Source organism: Dermacentor silvarum, chromosome 10 (assembly GCF_013339745.2).
Source record: "Dermacentor silvarum isolate Dsil-2018 chromosome 10, BIME_Dsil_1.4, whole genome shotgun sequence".
In the NCBI taxonomy this organism is placed as follows: Eukaryota; Metazoa; Arthropoda; class Arachnida; order Ixodida; family Ixodidae; genus Dermacentor; species Dermacentor silvarum.
In genome coordinates, this window is record NC_051163.1 from 151195873 (window position 1) to 151212748 (window position 16876).

A 16876-nucleotide genomic window follows, 5' to 3' on the forward strand; every position below is an offset into this window, starting at 1 on the left:
GTGCTCCGATAGAGGAAACAAGTCTACGGTCTCTTTCAACATCCATATGTCTACGCTTTTGCTCACGCAGTACGTGAGCCAAATCATTTGCCGCCTGGAGAGGTGGTCGTTAGGACGGCCGAGGCGGTCCGTGTTGGCGCAGTAACTTCCTTCGCCTCTCTGCCCGTGCCCTGCAGCGGTACCGTTTACCTGCCAAAACTGATTTCGGCACCTGTTGCACCGGAAGGCAGCCCGGCGTCCATTCTGAGTCTTACAATATAATGTGACTACTTCGCCTGCGCAGGTTGGTTGGTCCGGGTTGAACCCCAGGTGCTCGCAGGTGCTCCAGTACTCCGATGACGACGCCGGACCTGGCCTGGGGCTGGGGCGCTGTGGACGAGCTTGCTTGAAACAGGAGAGAGCCGAAGCGATCGCACGAACTATTCCTCCGCAGCCTAGTCACACCAGTCTACGCTGGGAAAGCCTAATTTGCCCGCCACCCTATCTCCGCAGACGACGGCCTTCGCCTAACTCGTCACACAGCCAGCGCACTCACGTTTTGGAAAGGCAAAAATGAGGCTGAAACTCCACGTCGGACATGTAGGTGAACGGGTCCAGATGGTCATATTGACGCTTGCTGCCGCTGGATGCGATTACTCAGGCTGCTGCTGCCGCCACCATGTTCCCGAGTTCAACTCGAGGGGGGTTTCGCGATGTACGAGTTTGGCCCGAGTTCGCGTGTCAATCAAAACCATACGTCATGCCCCGCGCGAGGCATGTAACTCTTGTGCGCGCGCCCGCCACGGTTGGGCCACGCCCAACTTATTTTCCGGCAACAGCGACGTGGTGCGGAACTGAGAGGCATCAACAATCTTGACCGCCGACAGAAAATACGCACAGCACACTGTCATCGGTGATGCACTGTAACTGAGAACCACTATCAAAAACAAAGCGGCGACTTCCGCTGGCTCATGCATCTATCTTCTTAGGCTGTGATGGCCCCACAACATGGTTCATTGCCTGCATTGTAGCGACGTAGCGCACAGCAAATAATTATCGGAACGACACTGTAGCTGCTTGGAAGGCGTCGATGCGCCATGGTGGATGACGATGCTGAGCAGTGGGTAGTGTTTTCCAACGTAAAGGTATCGCAACTGTTGTTTGAGATGGCTGCTCTGTCATCGGTGGTGTATCGGATCTGCAGTGTCGCAAACACGGTCAGCGCCGAGAAACGCTCGCTTTTTTAAACCCAGTGCGATGGCATTTCTTCATCACAAGCACGGCACACTAAATAGTTGCAACCTCTTCCTGCGTTCGAAGTTTAATTTCCTAACTGCACACAGGAGCCATCACCCACCAAAATGCGATTGCTGCGCTGTCGTTACTATATCTATCTGCGATCGCTGTTAGCTCAGCAGCAGAGGCAATCGGCAAGCACATTGGAGAGAACAACACACTCAAACTCTGCGTATACATGCAAACGGAGGCGCCGTCACTGAGCAAGCGATGACAAGCGATGAATTGTGTCACTGGGCAGCGCGCTCTTCTTTGCAATGCATCGCGGAGGCTTCCCGCTCGCAGATAAATGGGCGCATTTTCACTGTGCTGCGTCACTATGGACCCTGGAATACCGCACAGCCATTTTGCAGCCACAGCCGTGGCTCCCGTCGTTTCGGTTGGTAAAGCGGCGGCCCTGTTAGCCGCCTCAGTGAAGCACCTGCGGTGAACAGCCATGACGCGTAGCGCTGCGTTGCCATTCCCCTAATAGTCAGGAAATGAAAGATCATTGTCATGACTGACTTTATCAAGGATTAGAGTGTCTCGATGCGCGCGGGCATCAAGGCACCCTATCAAGGATAGCACTGCGGTGCCCCTGGCGACTGCTCACCGTATGAACTCCCTCGTCCGTGCGACCCTCTACAATGTATCCGCTTGTAAGCTTTCGCCTCACTGTCGCCACTCGCGGCAAAAAAGTGCAAAATTTAATAATTCGCTCGATCTCTGTTTGTCATCAAACATTTATGGCATTCCAAACGAAAAACAGATACTTCAAGAAATAAAGTGTTTCTTAATTTATTTGTTGTATTTGAACGTAATCGATTGAGGGAAAGTGTAGGCGCAACAGTGCACCGCATGTGTCCTGTTCGCATTCGACGTAGGATAGAAAGATAATGCTCGAAAGAGGAGGCACGCCCTTTACGTAAAGCCCCTATATTTATAAATATAGGGGCTTTACCTTTACGCGCCCTAGAAAGGCGTGGCAAGTGGCTCACGGCAAGTGTGCAGATAGACAGCGGTACAGTCACGGTATTGCTAAATGGTGATAATACGTTGATAACAATACGCGGCGCTGACGCGTTTTGCTGCGCAGTCTTCTGTGCTGGAAGCACGGAATCACTGTGCCGCGCAGGGTGCGCTCATGTTGTCATACGCGGCTTTATCTCGACATTTCTTTTTGCCTGCTGTTCTTGCACGTTCCTTGCTATCTCCGTTCACTGACTGCCATCGAGCGAACTCGGGTGAAACTCGTGCGAACGAGAAACTCGGCGCATCCTGCATAGCACCCCTGTGCATATTATATAGCAGATAGTTTTAATTCAGCACAAGGCTGAAGGGATGTAATGTCTGTGTCCACGGTGTTGCAAATTATTGGCCTACGGTGTGAACCAACGTATGCGTACGACGGATGGCAATTCTGTCTATGATATGACGCGGGACATCAATTCAATGAAATAAAAAAAAAGAAATGGCGTATAACATGACCTAATACCATTGTGATGTCGTGAAATAAAATGCATCTCACGAACGAAGCGAATAATTGTTGCATGCGTCCACACGCACGCACGCACGCACGCAAGCGCACGCGCACGCACACACACACACACACACACACACTTATACCACAAAGAGACGTATGACTGGAGACACTTCGGTTTTGGTAAAAACGAGCGCAGCATAACGCTCATAAAGACACCACTACGTTTTTGTTTTGCATGCACAAAGCCAGTGCAGGCAACAGCCAACGGTAAAAGCAGATGGCAAACAAAATGCGACAGCCGACGACAGCCATCGCCTTCCTATGGTTGGCCGGAGATGCTTATTCTAAGCCCCAGACTAACATCAGTCCTGGGCGAAATGACGTCACTCACGTCGCTTCGTGCGATGTGCTTTCTATATTTTCCTCCTCTCACTTACTCTCATCTAAGAAACCCTTCATAGGCGTTTGTGAATCCCAGCGCAAGAATTTTCGTCCAGCCAGCAACAGTCTTACGGTGCTGCGCGCCTGCTGCGCAGTAGTCAGTAGAGCACTGCACGGGCCGATTTTTTCATCCCGGGCCCGGCCCGGGCCCGTTTTTACGTTGGGCGGCCCGCCCGAGCCCGATCAAAACTTTTATGGCGAGACCAGTGCCCGGCCCGGGCCCGGAAATAATCTACGTTACCCGCCCGGCCCGGCCCGCCACCCCTTTACCTTAGGCCCAAGCCCGGCCCGAGCCCGACTCGAAACCGGCCCGAACCCGGCCCGAGACCGAAAAATAATGCTTTTCAGAGTTGAGACGCCCGAGAATAACTCGCTGCACGTTACATGAACACCACCAGAAAGCCCGAGCCCGGCCCGGGCACGCGTCAAAAAACCCGAGCCCGGCTCGGGCCCGGGTCAAAAAGCACACGCCGTGCCCGAGCCCGTCCCGAGCCCGTGAAAAAATTGTTCTACCCGGCCCGGCCTGTGGGCCGGGCCGGGCCGGGCCGGGCCCGGGCTTTCGGGTAAGCCCGAGCCCGTGCAGTGCTCTAGTAGTCAGGCCAACATGACGGCGTGAAAAAGCCGGTCACAGTGGCCCGTTATCGTGAACTGAACAATGTGGAGCGTGCCCGACGCTAAGCGCGGTCACTAAAATGCGTCGCATCAGAAGGATCAGCATAGACGTCGCTCGAATTTTGCTGCCTTGTGCGCTCTCCCGGTGGCGCACAGTTCGATCACTTAATTGAGTTTGGAGAAAGCTACGACATTGCTATGTAATTAGCGGTGTAAGTGCATATAGTAGGGATCGTACTGAAGGACTGAACGAACTCCACACAAAGGCCGGGGTGCTTGCGGCATACAGCTGACAACCCAATAATTATTTTATTTATGTGTAACTTCATATTTGCCTTCACACAGCACACGTATCCGCAACTTCTCAGGCTTCTAATTTACCTCAGTGATAGTTGTGGCTTCGCATGTTTTAATTAGCCACAAGAAAAGAGGAAAAATACTTATCGAGAAAATGTTCAGGCAAGGAGACACAATCTCTCCAGTTATACTAATTGAATGCTTAGAAGAAGTATTCAAGCTATTAGGCTGGGGAGGATCGAGGGCGATGATCAACGGCGAATATGTCAGCAACCTTCAGCTTGCCGATGACAACTGACCTGTTCAGCAACGCTGGGGACACATTGCAACAATTGATTGAGGACCTTAACCGAGAAAGTGTGCGAGTAGGTTAACAAAGGTAATGTTGAATAACCTGTCAAGCGAACAAGAATCCATGATTGGCAGTCGGGCTCTAGAGTGTGTGAAGGAGTAAGTTTATATTGGTCAATTACTCATAGAAAGCCCTGATCATTGGACCTCAGGACTGGAGGGTATCCCAAATGGTTTTCTGCCTTGGTACACGGAACAGACATGCATCGACTACAGCATTTTCCCAAGCGATAGACTCTTGTGCGCATGCTCCGCCAGTGAGTTGTACACGTGGCGGTGATTTTGAACATCGCGCTTTCGTTCATGTCTATGAACAGTTTATGACAGATTTCTTCAATTTATCAATTGCAACAGGTGAAATTCCGGACGCTGACGTTTAGTACGCGTTACTCCGATTCACAAAAAAATGGCCGTTTATCTGTGAGTAAATATCGACCATTATCTATTACAAGCATATGTTGTAGGTTGCTGGAGTGCGTCATCTCAAAGTACATTAACGATTTTCTTGAAAGTCGCTATGCGTTATCAGCTCGTCAACATGGCTTTAGAAAGCACATGTCTACAGTTACGCAACTTGTATCGACAGTACTCAACAGTATTGACAGTACAGCTGAACGCCTTGTTCTTAAATTTTTGGAAGGTATTTGATGATCTGCCACACGGGAAGTTGTTACACAAGTTGGAATGCCTGGACCTTCTGTTAAATATTGTTAAATTGGTTGGTGCCCACCTTCGAGAGAAGCGGCAATATGTACATGTTTTGAATCACCCTTCAGAACTCTTGCACGTTACTTCTGGAATGCCACAGGGACTCTTTTAGGACCGTTATTGTTCTTGATTTATATAAATGCTTTGACAGACTTGATTCATGGTGGTGTCTGTATTCGACATTTCGCAGACGACTGCGTTGTTTTTAAGGAAATCAGTAATCCAAATGATCAGGCAATATTACAAGAAAACCTACCGGCCATTGGAGACTGGTGTATTCGATTGGACATGGAATTAAATGCAGAAAAAATTTACTTTTGCATGTTACGAGGAAGAGAACGCCTAGCACGTGTACATATTCAATTAGCCAGCATGAAATACTGGAAGCAGATAAACGCAAGCATCTCGGCATCATTTTAAATAACAAACTTACCTGGTCACCACATGCATCGGCTATTTGTACTTCCGCGCTACGAAAATTATGCTTTCTCAAAAGGTAACTTAAAACTGCATCTCCTAACGTTAAGCTTCTAGCATATAATACTTGCGTTAGGGCTACCCGCCGGGGTGGCTCAGTCAGCTAAGGCGTTGCCCTGCTGAGCACGAGGTCGCGGGATCTAATTCCGACCCCGCGGCGGCCGCATTTCGATGGAGGCGAAATGCAAGAACGCCCGTGTGCTTGCGTCGTAGTGCACGTTAAAGAACCCCAGGTGGTCAAAATTATACTGGAGCCCTCCACTACGTCGTGCCTCATAATCACAACTGGTTTTGGCACGTAAAACCCCAGAAATAAGAAGAATTGCCTTAGGGCTATGCTCGAATATGCTTGAAATTGCATGAGACCACCCTAACAAAAATGATAATTGAGAGCTAGATTATGTACAGAAAAGCAGTGCGCCTTATATTCAATAAGTACAAATTGACTGACTCACCCTCCTTACGCAACAAAATAGCGTCCCATCTTCACAATCCAGCAGAAAAGTCAATATGCTGGTTTTTCGTCATAACTGTCTGGCAGGAAATATAAATGTGAATATACTCTCAACTAGGAAAACAACCATAGCAGGACACTTTCCCCAATTTTCGCAAGGACGAATTCATATAAATACAGCTTCTTTCCTAAAATAGTGTCGGACTGGATTGCTCATCCCCCCCCCCCCCACTGTTTTTTATTCAAATGAATTTGTACACGATTTAGAACGCCTGTATTATGATTGTAGTTGGAGCCCCATGCCTTCCATTCTCTATCTTTGTTGTCTGATTGTTTCTTGCTTGATATGAATCTGTAAATTGCTTGTATGTCACTGCTGCGTGGATCGCACGCTGATCTGCAGTAGTGATTAGTACATACATAAAAAAATGTGGTTGATCCCTCTTATATAGGAATCGGTATAGAACACGAAAGTGAAACGTGTCTTCACAGAAGTAGTGTAATGTTTATTGCACATTGATATATAATGTCTATTGGTGTTTTGTGGCTAAAGCGCCCTTAGGCGTTGATGCACCCACGCTGACGCCTGGTGGCACGTCTCCTCCATCACGACTACCAACGTCGATGACCATGAGCAACCGTCGTGCATATGGAAGCTGCACTACGCTGCACACGCTAGCACAACGCGAAAGACGAAGCACGTAACTGACACACTAATACAACGCGCAAGACAAAGCACGTAACTGAATCGTCACCGAGTCAAATCAGCGCGTACAGCGCGTCGTAATTGCAGCCTCCGCGATCAACTTCAGAAACATTTTCAGAGCTAATTGCGGAGGCCACGCTCCGCTGTGCTGAGTACGGTGAACGCCACCTAGGTGGCGTTGGTAGTGCTTCTTGATGCCAGCGTCCCTTCGAATGCTGGCATCGAGGCGTCGTAGTGCTGAGACCACCGAAGCGTTCACTGTCGGTGCGCGTTAGTGTCATAATGCAGTACTTCTCTTTTCTGCTCGTAGGCGGCGGCACCGCCCCGAGCAAGAGCGCGGGTACACGGAGGAGTGTTAGATATATAAGGCGCGTCTGTGTAGCTCTCTGCAAATGCGTTTGTGGCGCAATGGGTTAAACGCTCGGCGATCTATCGTCGCGGACCGAGAGGTCGTGGGTTCGATTTCCAAATTTTGCATGTTTGTGGAACTTTTTCTTCTGGTTTCTTTCTTTGTATTATGTTCGTGTACATTGTAAGAACGTCATTCCGTATTTCCGTATGACGTATTTCCGTGACGGAAATACGTCAGTGAAGTCTTGGTGGACCCCGGCATAAAACACTTTCGTGTTAAAAAGTGGTCGCAGTTTCACCTGAAAGGCGAAGCATCAATTGCGATAGCAAATTTGTAGAGAGCTATACGGAGTAATGATAGGAGCTTTATCAGCTTTATAAACTTCGACGTGCAGCAGCAGCGGCAACGCGCAGAACTGTTGTCGACGCTGTCGGCCTTTTGCCCGCGTTCGCACAAAATGCGTGCGGCGTTGGTGACTGTTGCCGGAGCCTCTGATATAAATAGGCACTTGGTGCCGCAGCTAAACGTCGCCTCCCTTCCCTGCCCCCCCCCCCCCCTCCAAGGCTTTTCGCTCGCCGGAAGAAAGCGCGTTTGCTCTACATATATGGTGATTGTAACGAGACGCCTACTTCTGCAGCCCTTCAGGGAGCACGGCGCAGAACGCGCGTTTGTTCGCCGTGCGTTCACTCCCCGTGAAAGCGCGCGTCCGTTGCGCCCTTTCACTCGCACATACAGCGTTCGGCGCCCGGCGACGATTTCATCTCCATTGACGACATACGGAACCTCATGGCGACGGCGACGGCGACGCTGACGGCAGAAATCTGCTTTGGAGTGTCCATATAATTGCTATCGCAATAAAATAAACTCGGAAACGCAGGAGCGTGCATCTTACGAAGATGAGCGCAATGTTGTAAATTTTCTAAGGTGCCAGATGGAGTGAATTAGGGAACGGCGCATAAGCTGTGTGTTTTACAAGTAAGGTTGTGTCAATGAACGAAATTTCAGGATACTGTTGCCTCGAAAATTATGTCCAGCTACTCAAGCAATTTTTCGTGTCGTTTTAATTTCACGATTTGTGCGCGCCAGCCCGCGTCCTATTTCTTGCGCCTAAAACCATTTCTAACGGTGTATACTACTGTTTAAGTTTTACATTTCTTATACTTTTTTGCTTGCTTAACCTTGCACTTTTTCCATTCACGTTGCTCTGCACTACATTTATTTGAGACGGCCTAGAGCACGGTGTGTTGTGGCGATTGCAATGTTATGTTGAGTTTGCCTGCTATAATCTTGGGGCAGTGATGTGCGGGTTATAAATTTAGGTTGACTAGAAATTCAAACCGCTATTTATGTGCAGTGATTAGATTTCAAATGTGATAATATATATTTTTCGATACTCTTTATTTAAATGAACGCATTTTCATATAACCGCTAGATCGTTGTCGAGTTCCCCGTAGTAGGGGAACGTAATTATTTCAGGAAAAAGCAGGCAATTGAGAATTAAATGGTCAGCATAAGAAATCGAGACTTTATGCGCTGAGGTTGCTGCGATATGCGCGAGAGCCTTAATATGTTCACTTAACTTTTCGAGACTGTAACGAAGCAGAACGTCGACTTTTGTATTTGAAACGAAGCTCTGAAAGATGAAAATGAGTACTCCACATGCAGGGTGTCTGAACTCCAACGATACGATACTCCCAGCTAAATGCAGAAATAAAAGGTGCCTCTTCAACTAAACGTCAAACTGTCTTACTGTTGTTGAGGCTATGGGTGACTCTACAGCACAAAAGATCGCACCTCAGGATGTCTCTATTGGGCATCGCGTACCAGCCTAAAAAGAAAAGTGTTATCGCACGCTTCTATCACCGAGAAAAAAGTCCGAGTTCGTTAAAAAGGCCCCCAAGGCTCGCTTGACCATTGGGGCCGTGGAATTTCCAAGCAACGATCAGAAGCTCTTATATGTAAACCATCATTGCACGCCAACAAAAAAATGACACTTTGCGGAAGCTCTTGAATTGACAAAAAAAGAAAAAGACTGGAAAGATCTTTTGACAGACCACTGCGCATTCAAGGCCATGATGCCAGCCGCTTCTACCGCATCTCTTGCGTGCGTGTTTGTTTTCAGTAAGTGCTGTTTATGGTTGCGGATCTAGACTTTTGTGAGAATTTGTTCTTGTTAGGACCTTAAAATATTTCAGTGATGCCAGTCCCAAGTTGTCACTAATACATTTGAATTTTTGTAGCCTATGTAAAACTTACGAAAATATTATTGCATTTCTTTCTGTATTTAATGACTTCTCGTTTTATCAGCGTACCTGAGACATAGCTGTGGCTGCACTATCTGGGTATATTGCAGAGGCCTGCAATTGTGCTACGCCACATGGAGATAGATCTGCCATATTTATTTTGTTGTGATTGACATACCAACGCCCAACAACTTCACGTCCAGAACCTGCTCTATGAAGACATACGGTTAGAATTTGATCAGTTCTTTTTCAATCGGTCGCCGGAACACAATACTAGCATTCCTTCATCCTTCTGTCTACAGTTCTCTCTAGAGTTTGAAAAGTGGTTGCACTTTTACGGACAAAAACAAAAATGTCATTATCTGCGGACACATGACCATATAGATTATCGGCCCTAATAACTAGTCCTTTTCGGATAATCACAGATGTTTCCTTAGCTACTACCATGCTTCTTTAATCAACACTCCCAATAAACGTGACATGGCAGGAACTAATACTTTCCTGCCGAGATTACAGTAGGAGTCCTTGAGCACAGCATAAAAGACCATTGCCCTATATTCCCAACTTGAGGGAGAGTAAGTTGGAAATGTATTGAAAACAAAAATAACGTATTTTTAGACTCCTAAAAAATATTCTTTATGATACCGAACATTAGGCCTACCGTACCCGCCGAGTCCGTCTACACTTTATTGGCCCGTGTGGGCTCAGGAATCAGCAAGACTAACGAGGACAAATCACTCAATATTTCAGCATTGCCATCGGTGTTTTTAAACACACCATTTTTTCGTGTCTACAGTGCCAGAAATACAAGGGATGAGCGCCGATGTGACGCGTTATAAACCTACGTATATGTGCTGTCGCCGAAGGCTGCCAGCCGCTCTAACCAACGCTTCTATGACGGAGATATGTGACTTAGAGCACTGCACGGGCCCGGGCCAACCCGAAAGCCCGGCCCAGGCCAGCCCGCGGGCCGGGCCGGGCCGTTCAAAGCGTGTGTCGGCGGGCTCGGGCCAGGCCCGGGCTTAAAGCCGCGGGCCCGGGCCAGACTCGGGCCAGCTCATTAAAGGGCCTAAGTAAGCCTTCGAGCACACGTGACCGTTATGCATTGCATGGTTCAATGCATTCTGTGCGAAGCTGAAGTGCCACGTGCAAGATGACTGTATATCTTATCAAAGAAAATAGCAAAACAGATGAAATTCTCATTTTTAACAGCGTAGCTGTTTCAGCCGGGCGTAATGTGTCTGCTGAATCCAAAAATGTGGGCCGATCCTGGCAGCAGTGCAGAAGGGGTCCAAGCGCAATGGCACATACACCTGTGAACTAGCGAAGCTGAGCCTGGGTAAGTCTAGCTAAGAATGGTGGCGACTACCTAAACTTAGTCAGTCATCGATAGACAATTGGTAGCCAATAAATAGCTAGTCCATAAGCGATCTATAATCAATAAACTCCAGAAAATGCTTGGGATGACTTGGTAGTGCTTAGCCTAGCCCAAATACGTGGTCAATACCGTACGATAGCCAATCGATAGCCAATCAATAATTAATCAATAATCAATAATCAATAAATTCCGGGAAATGCTGGGGATGACTTGGTAGTACTTCGCCTAGCCCAAATACGTGGCCAATATCTTGCGATAGACAATTGATAGCCAATCAAAAGCTAATCGATAATTGATCAATAATAAATAAATAATAAATAAATTCCGGGAAATGCTGCGGATGACTTGGTAGTGCTTAGCCTAGCCCAAAAGCCAGTACTAGCTAGGTGCCCATCAGCTCGGCTGTCTCTTTAGTATTGCGCCGCCAGTGAAAACGAACTTTTCCACAAAACCTTTTCCACAAAAACGAACATTGTTTCCTCGTAAGGAAAAATAAATTATAGAAAGAACCGCCCCTCAAACCATTTCCATGTTACCGCTTTTGCAATTGCACTATTACCAGTGTGGATACTATTGCATTATTTTAGCGCTAAGGCCAGGTACTTTTGTGCTTCAATACATAAAACAGCGTTTTCCTAAAAAAGTTACTGGAACGCCCGTGCATTTCGTCGGACACTTTGAAAATTAATATCTCGAAACTGATTCAGTCCTCAGAATTCGTTCCAAGTGCATATATATGCTTTGCGAACTCAGCGGCTACAATTCATCTTTTTCACGGCCCGACGGTGCATGCGCCCTGCCCTGGCGGATTAGTCGCGAAACGTTTTGGAAGGGTCGCGCGCGCGGCCCCATCTCAGGGGAAAGTCCTCGCTACTGCAAACACCCGTGCCGTGTACCGCGCGTTGAAACTCCAGTGGTAGCTCGACGTCGGGGCGGTACTGAAAACTTACGTAGCGTAAGACTGCAAGCGGCGAGGACTTCGTCCGGACTGCACAGGGAACCACGTTGCCGCCTTGCACTGATGGCTATAATAATAATAATAATAATAATAATAATAATAATAATAATAATAATAATAATAATAATAATAATAATAATAATAATAATAATAATATATTATAATAGAATAATAACAATAATAATAATAATAATAATAATAATAATAATATTGCGTTACACTTGGACAACACTTAAAAACATCACATTGCTGACGGATGTTTCTTGCAGCATCCGTCCTCGCTTGTTGGTGGTGGCAGCGTGTGCCTGACTTCACGTACTGGTGAAGTCAGGTGCGGTAACACTGGGTCGATATACGAGACCGACAAGACGCTCACGCCAACGATTGGCCGACTAATAAGCACAGTGTGTCACTGAGACTATTTTATCATACCGGGCTTACAAGACGCAAGCGACGAGCGCGAGTTGTCGCACTGCGACGGGCTTTCTTGTCGACGGCACCGATAAAATCAGCGAGCCGATCATCGTTCGACTGAACCCCATGCGATAGGCCGCCGAACCGATAACGCGATAGCCGCAACGCCTTCGTGTGTACATATAATTATTCGCGCTCAAAGTGAGTCCTATGAAGTTGAAGTGCACAAGGCGTCAACCCTCGCAAGCCACGCGCATGAAGTTTGAGCCAATGTTGATCCTGTTCAGCGAAGGTTGGGCCTGGCGCCGTCGAGTTCGTGCACCCGCTTCCAGCGGACCTGAACTGAAAAGTAAGCAGCTAGGCCGAAGGAAACTGCTCTTGTAGTTCATTTGGGGCCTTAGCGATTTGAAATAAACTACTCTTCGCTTCACACGGGGAGTACACAATAAACTGCAAGCGCAAACAGAGCGCTCTGCCCAATGGCTGTGCCAACATCTGTATTTACGTCACCGTTCCCGTAGGCTACCGGTCGCATCCGCAACCTAGATGGGTGGGTCTGTACGTGTTGCCATGCTGACACATTTCTTAGTTCCTGAGATGTACTGTTTTTCTATGCGTCAAACGCGAAACAAGAGACGGTACATTCGGTACAGTGGCATAAACAACGGTCTCGCTCAGTTATAGTATTTATGCATTCTGTGATAGTGTCCACCATGTATGCTGTACCTGTATCAAGCAAGTTCATTTCTTCTTAATAATGACTGTATGTATTGTTTATAATAATTGTTCATATTGATTGTATGTATGTACTGTGTACTGTATAATTGTTCGAATTAGTGAAATCAGCTGCCTGTTGCTCTCTGTAGGCCCCTAGGTCCCGTAAAGCTGTCTGAGACAGCTTTTTGCCTGGGGGGCCCCCAACTTGTGTGTTGGAAATAAAGTGGATTCTATTCTATTCTATTCTATTCTATTCTATATACCAACGGTGTCAGCGATGGCATCCGCGTTTTCGCCGGAGAACAACACGGCGTTTAAATGAGCGCTTATGCGAGCACAGTTTTCTATAATAATGCTTTATGAAACACGCAAGCTGTAAGTGTGATGAAGTTAAAGAAAAGAGAGAATGAATTAACAGTACGATATATGTAACTGGATCACAGTCACCGTTATTAAAGTGGCTCAGCAGCTCATACTGACTCGTCTCACGGTGGAACAACGCGGCTCAGTATGCGCAGATGTGTGTGTTTTATTCTACGTTTTGACATTATTTCATATCAGCGATACACCTTTTCCACAATATTTGACGCTAACAACAATCTGTGGCTGTAGATGTCAATGTAAACAAGTGCACCACTTTGCTAAATCCGGCGCTGAAGGCTGCGCGCTCGAAGACTTCTTATTTATGCGAAATGTCTAAAGAATGTGTAAAAAGAATAAAAAAAAGGTGAGGTGGGGTTTTACGTGCCAAAACCACGATCTGATTATGAGGCACGCCGTAGTGGGGGACTCCAGAAATTTGGACCACCTGGGGTTCTTTAAAGTGCACCTAAATCTAAGTACACGGGTGTTTTCGCATTTCGCCCCCATCGAAATGCGGCCGCCGTGGCCGGGATTCGATCCCGCGACCTCGTGCTCAGCAGCCGAACGAAATGAAGAAGCAGGACGAAATGCTTCGGGCAACGCTCGACGACTTTAAAGGGCCCGTCATAAGGCGGCTGCAGTGGTGGTCTGACTGCATCGTGCCGTACGAATACATGTGTACAATCGCGGAGAGCACGACTGGTGAAAGATGGGCGTGAGTGCTGACGCGGCAGAATAGGAGACACGTCTCTCATGGCATTCCCGAGGTGACTGGCATAATCGGCAACGTCCAGTGGTGGTATCGGTGACGCCTCAGAAAACTGGCCAGGAAGCCTTAAGGTCGTGCCAAAAACAAGCTCAGCTGAGGAGCTGGACGCGTCCGTACGTATCGTGCTGCTAACGGCGAGCAGGACGAGTGGTAGTCGCTCCGTCCAGGGTATCAGTGATCGTGAGGCCATGAGCGAGGCTTTGAGTTGGCAGTGCAATCGCTCAACCATGCCGTTCGACATCGGATGGTAGGCCGTCGTCTTGATGTGGTTGACAGCAAGCATTCGGGACAAAGTGCGGAAGAGCGTGGAGTCAAATTGACGACCTCTATCTCTTGTGATGGTCTTGGGAACTCCGTAACGGCTTATGCACACGGTGATGAGTCCGCGGGCAACTGACTCTGCCGTGATGTCGGTGAGCGATAGTGCCTCAGGCCACCGCGTGAACCGGTCAACACACGTTATCATATACCGGCTGTTGTTCGATGGGGGCAAAGGGCCTACGAGGCCCAGGTGCACGTGACTGAACCGCGAGTCTGGAGGCGTAAAGGTACCCAGTGGGCTCACTGTGTTGCGCTGGACTTTGGTTTGCTGGCGTTTGAGGCAAGCACGTGTCCAGCGGCGGACGTCGATGTTCATTCGTGGCCATAGATATCGCTCTGTGACGAGGCGTTGAGTCGCACGTATGCCGGGGTGCGACAAGGAATGGAAGGCGTTGAAGATGCTGCGGCGAAATGGCGCTAGAACATACGGGCGAGGACGTTCGGTAGAGGTGTCGCAAATGAGTGGAATTGCGCAGCCTGGAAGTTGGACATCGTCGAACTTGAGGGAGTTCTGTTGGAGTCGTAGAACTTGAAGTTCGCTGTCCTCGCGTTGTGCCGTAGCCATGGCTTCAAAATCGACCGGCGGGCGCTCCTCCACTGTTGCGTTGATTTCTATTCGGGATAGTGCGTCTGCAACAGGATTGTCTTTGTCACTGATGTGTCGGATATCGCTGGTGAACTCTGAAATATAGGCAAGTTGGCAGATCTCACGTGGAGTGTGGGAAGAGTTGGTAGCGGTCGAAAGAGAGGTGAGCGGCTTGTGGTCAGTGAGGATATGAAATTGCCGACCTTCGAGGAAGTGGCGAAAATGCTTAACAGCCAAATAGGCCGCCAGCAGTTCGCGACCGAATGTGCTGTAACGGCGCTCGGTCTGTGAGGGCTTCCGGGAGAAGAAAGCGATCGGCTGCCAAACTCCATCGACCAACTGCTGCAGGGCTGCTCCAATGGCGACGTCCGAGGCATCCACGGTGAGTGACGTGCTGGCGTCGCACTTTGGGAGCGCGAGGAGTGTTGCGTTGGCGAGCGCTTCCTTGATGAAACTGAAAGCTGTCTCGGCTTTGCCTGTCCAGGAGATGGAAGCGTTCGGTTTCGTTTGACCGGACAGAAGTGCATGGAGCGGTTGTAAGATAGCAGCGCAGTGGGGAATATACCGCCGGTAATAGTTGGCAAGCCCGAGGAATTCACGCAGTTTCTTCGGAGTTGTTGGTCGTGGAAACTGTAATATAGCTTCCGCGCGCGCGGCTGGTGGAGAGATCCCACGGGAATCCACGCGATGGGCAAGGAAGTCCAGTGAAGAAACTCCGAACTCGCTCTTCGGTCCGTTGACGACTAGTCCGTACTTGCGGAGCCGCGTGAAAACCTAACGCAGGTGAAGTTCGTGATCCGCTTCTGAGGTGCTGAAGACGAGGATGTCGACGTACGCGAAGCAGCACGTCAAACCACGAATAACCTGGTCCACGAACCGTTGAAAGGTTTGTGCGGCGTTTCGTAGACCAAACGGCATACGTATGTATTCAAACATGCCAAAAGGTGTTATTATGGCAGTCTTCGGTACGTCGGAAAGCTCGACAGGTATTTGGTGGTATGCCTTCACTAAGTCGATCTTGCTGAATGCGGTGCAACCGTGCAGCAATGCCGTGAAATCCTGGATGTGCGGTATCGGGTAGCGGTCCGGTACCGTCACTTTGTTAAGGGCGCGATAGTCACCGCACAGTCTTCAGTCACCTGATGACTTGGGGACCATGTGTAGCGGTGATGCCCAGGCACCAGAAGAGGGGCGGACGTATCCGAGCTCAAGGATATGCTCGAATGCTTCCTTGCTGTCTTGTAACGGTCAGGAGCGAGACGACGAGCCCGTGCAAACACCGGCGCTCCTACTGGCACAATGTGGTGAGTGACATGGTGGCGTACAGGGTCTTCAAGAGATGGAGCACGGAAGAGATCGGAAAATTCTTTCAGAAGTGTAGACCACGGCGGAGAGACTTTGGCATGAGCTTGCACGAGACGCAAATGTGGTAAACTTGATGTCACGCCTTGAACTGTTAGGTGGGTCTCAGAATCCAGGAGACGGCTATGTCGTAGGTCTACCACAAGCTTAAAATTCCAAAGAAAGTCTGCACCGATGATTGGTACACGCACGTCAGCAACTAAGAAAATCCATCGAAACGTGCGTCTCAAGCCAATGTCAAGCGTAACGGACCTGTGTCTGGAAGGTCCTTATGGTTGAGCCATTGACAGCAGTGACAGGCGGCGTGGTCTGACGTCGTCGGCGTAGGAGGAACGACACACACTTCGGCACCTGTGTCGATGAGGTACCGTACTTACGTGACGCGATCAGTGACGTGGAATAGGTGGCTGTATGCTGGGCCGGAAACACTGGCCGCCGTCAGTGCGTGGCCCATGCGTTTCCCGCAAACTGGCATGGCTGATTGCACTGACGAGCGTGTGCTCCGTATCGGCGGTGGTATCAGCAGACGCTGCGAGGCAGACTTGTGGTGATCTGTCACGGCTTTGGTGTCGCTGTCGTGACGCACTGCCTCGGTGGTCTGCTTTGAGCGAGCTGAGTTCAGCGGCCAGC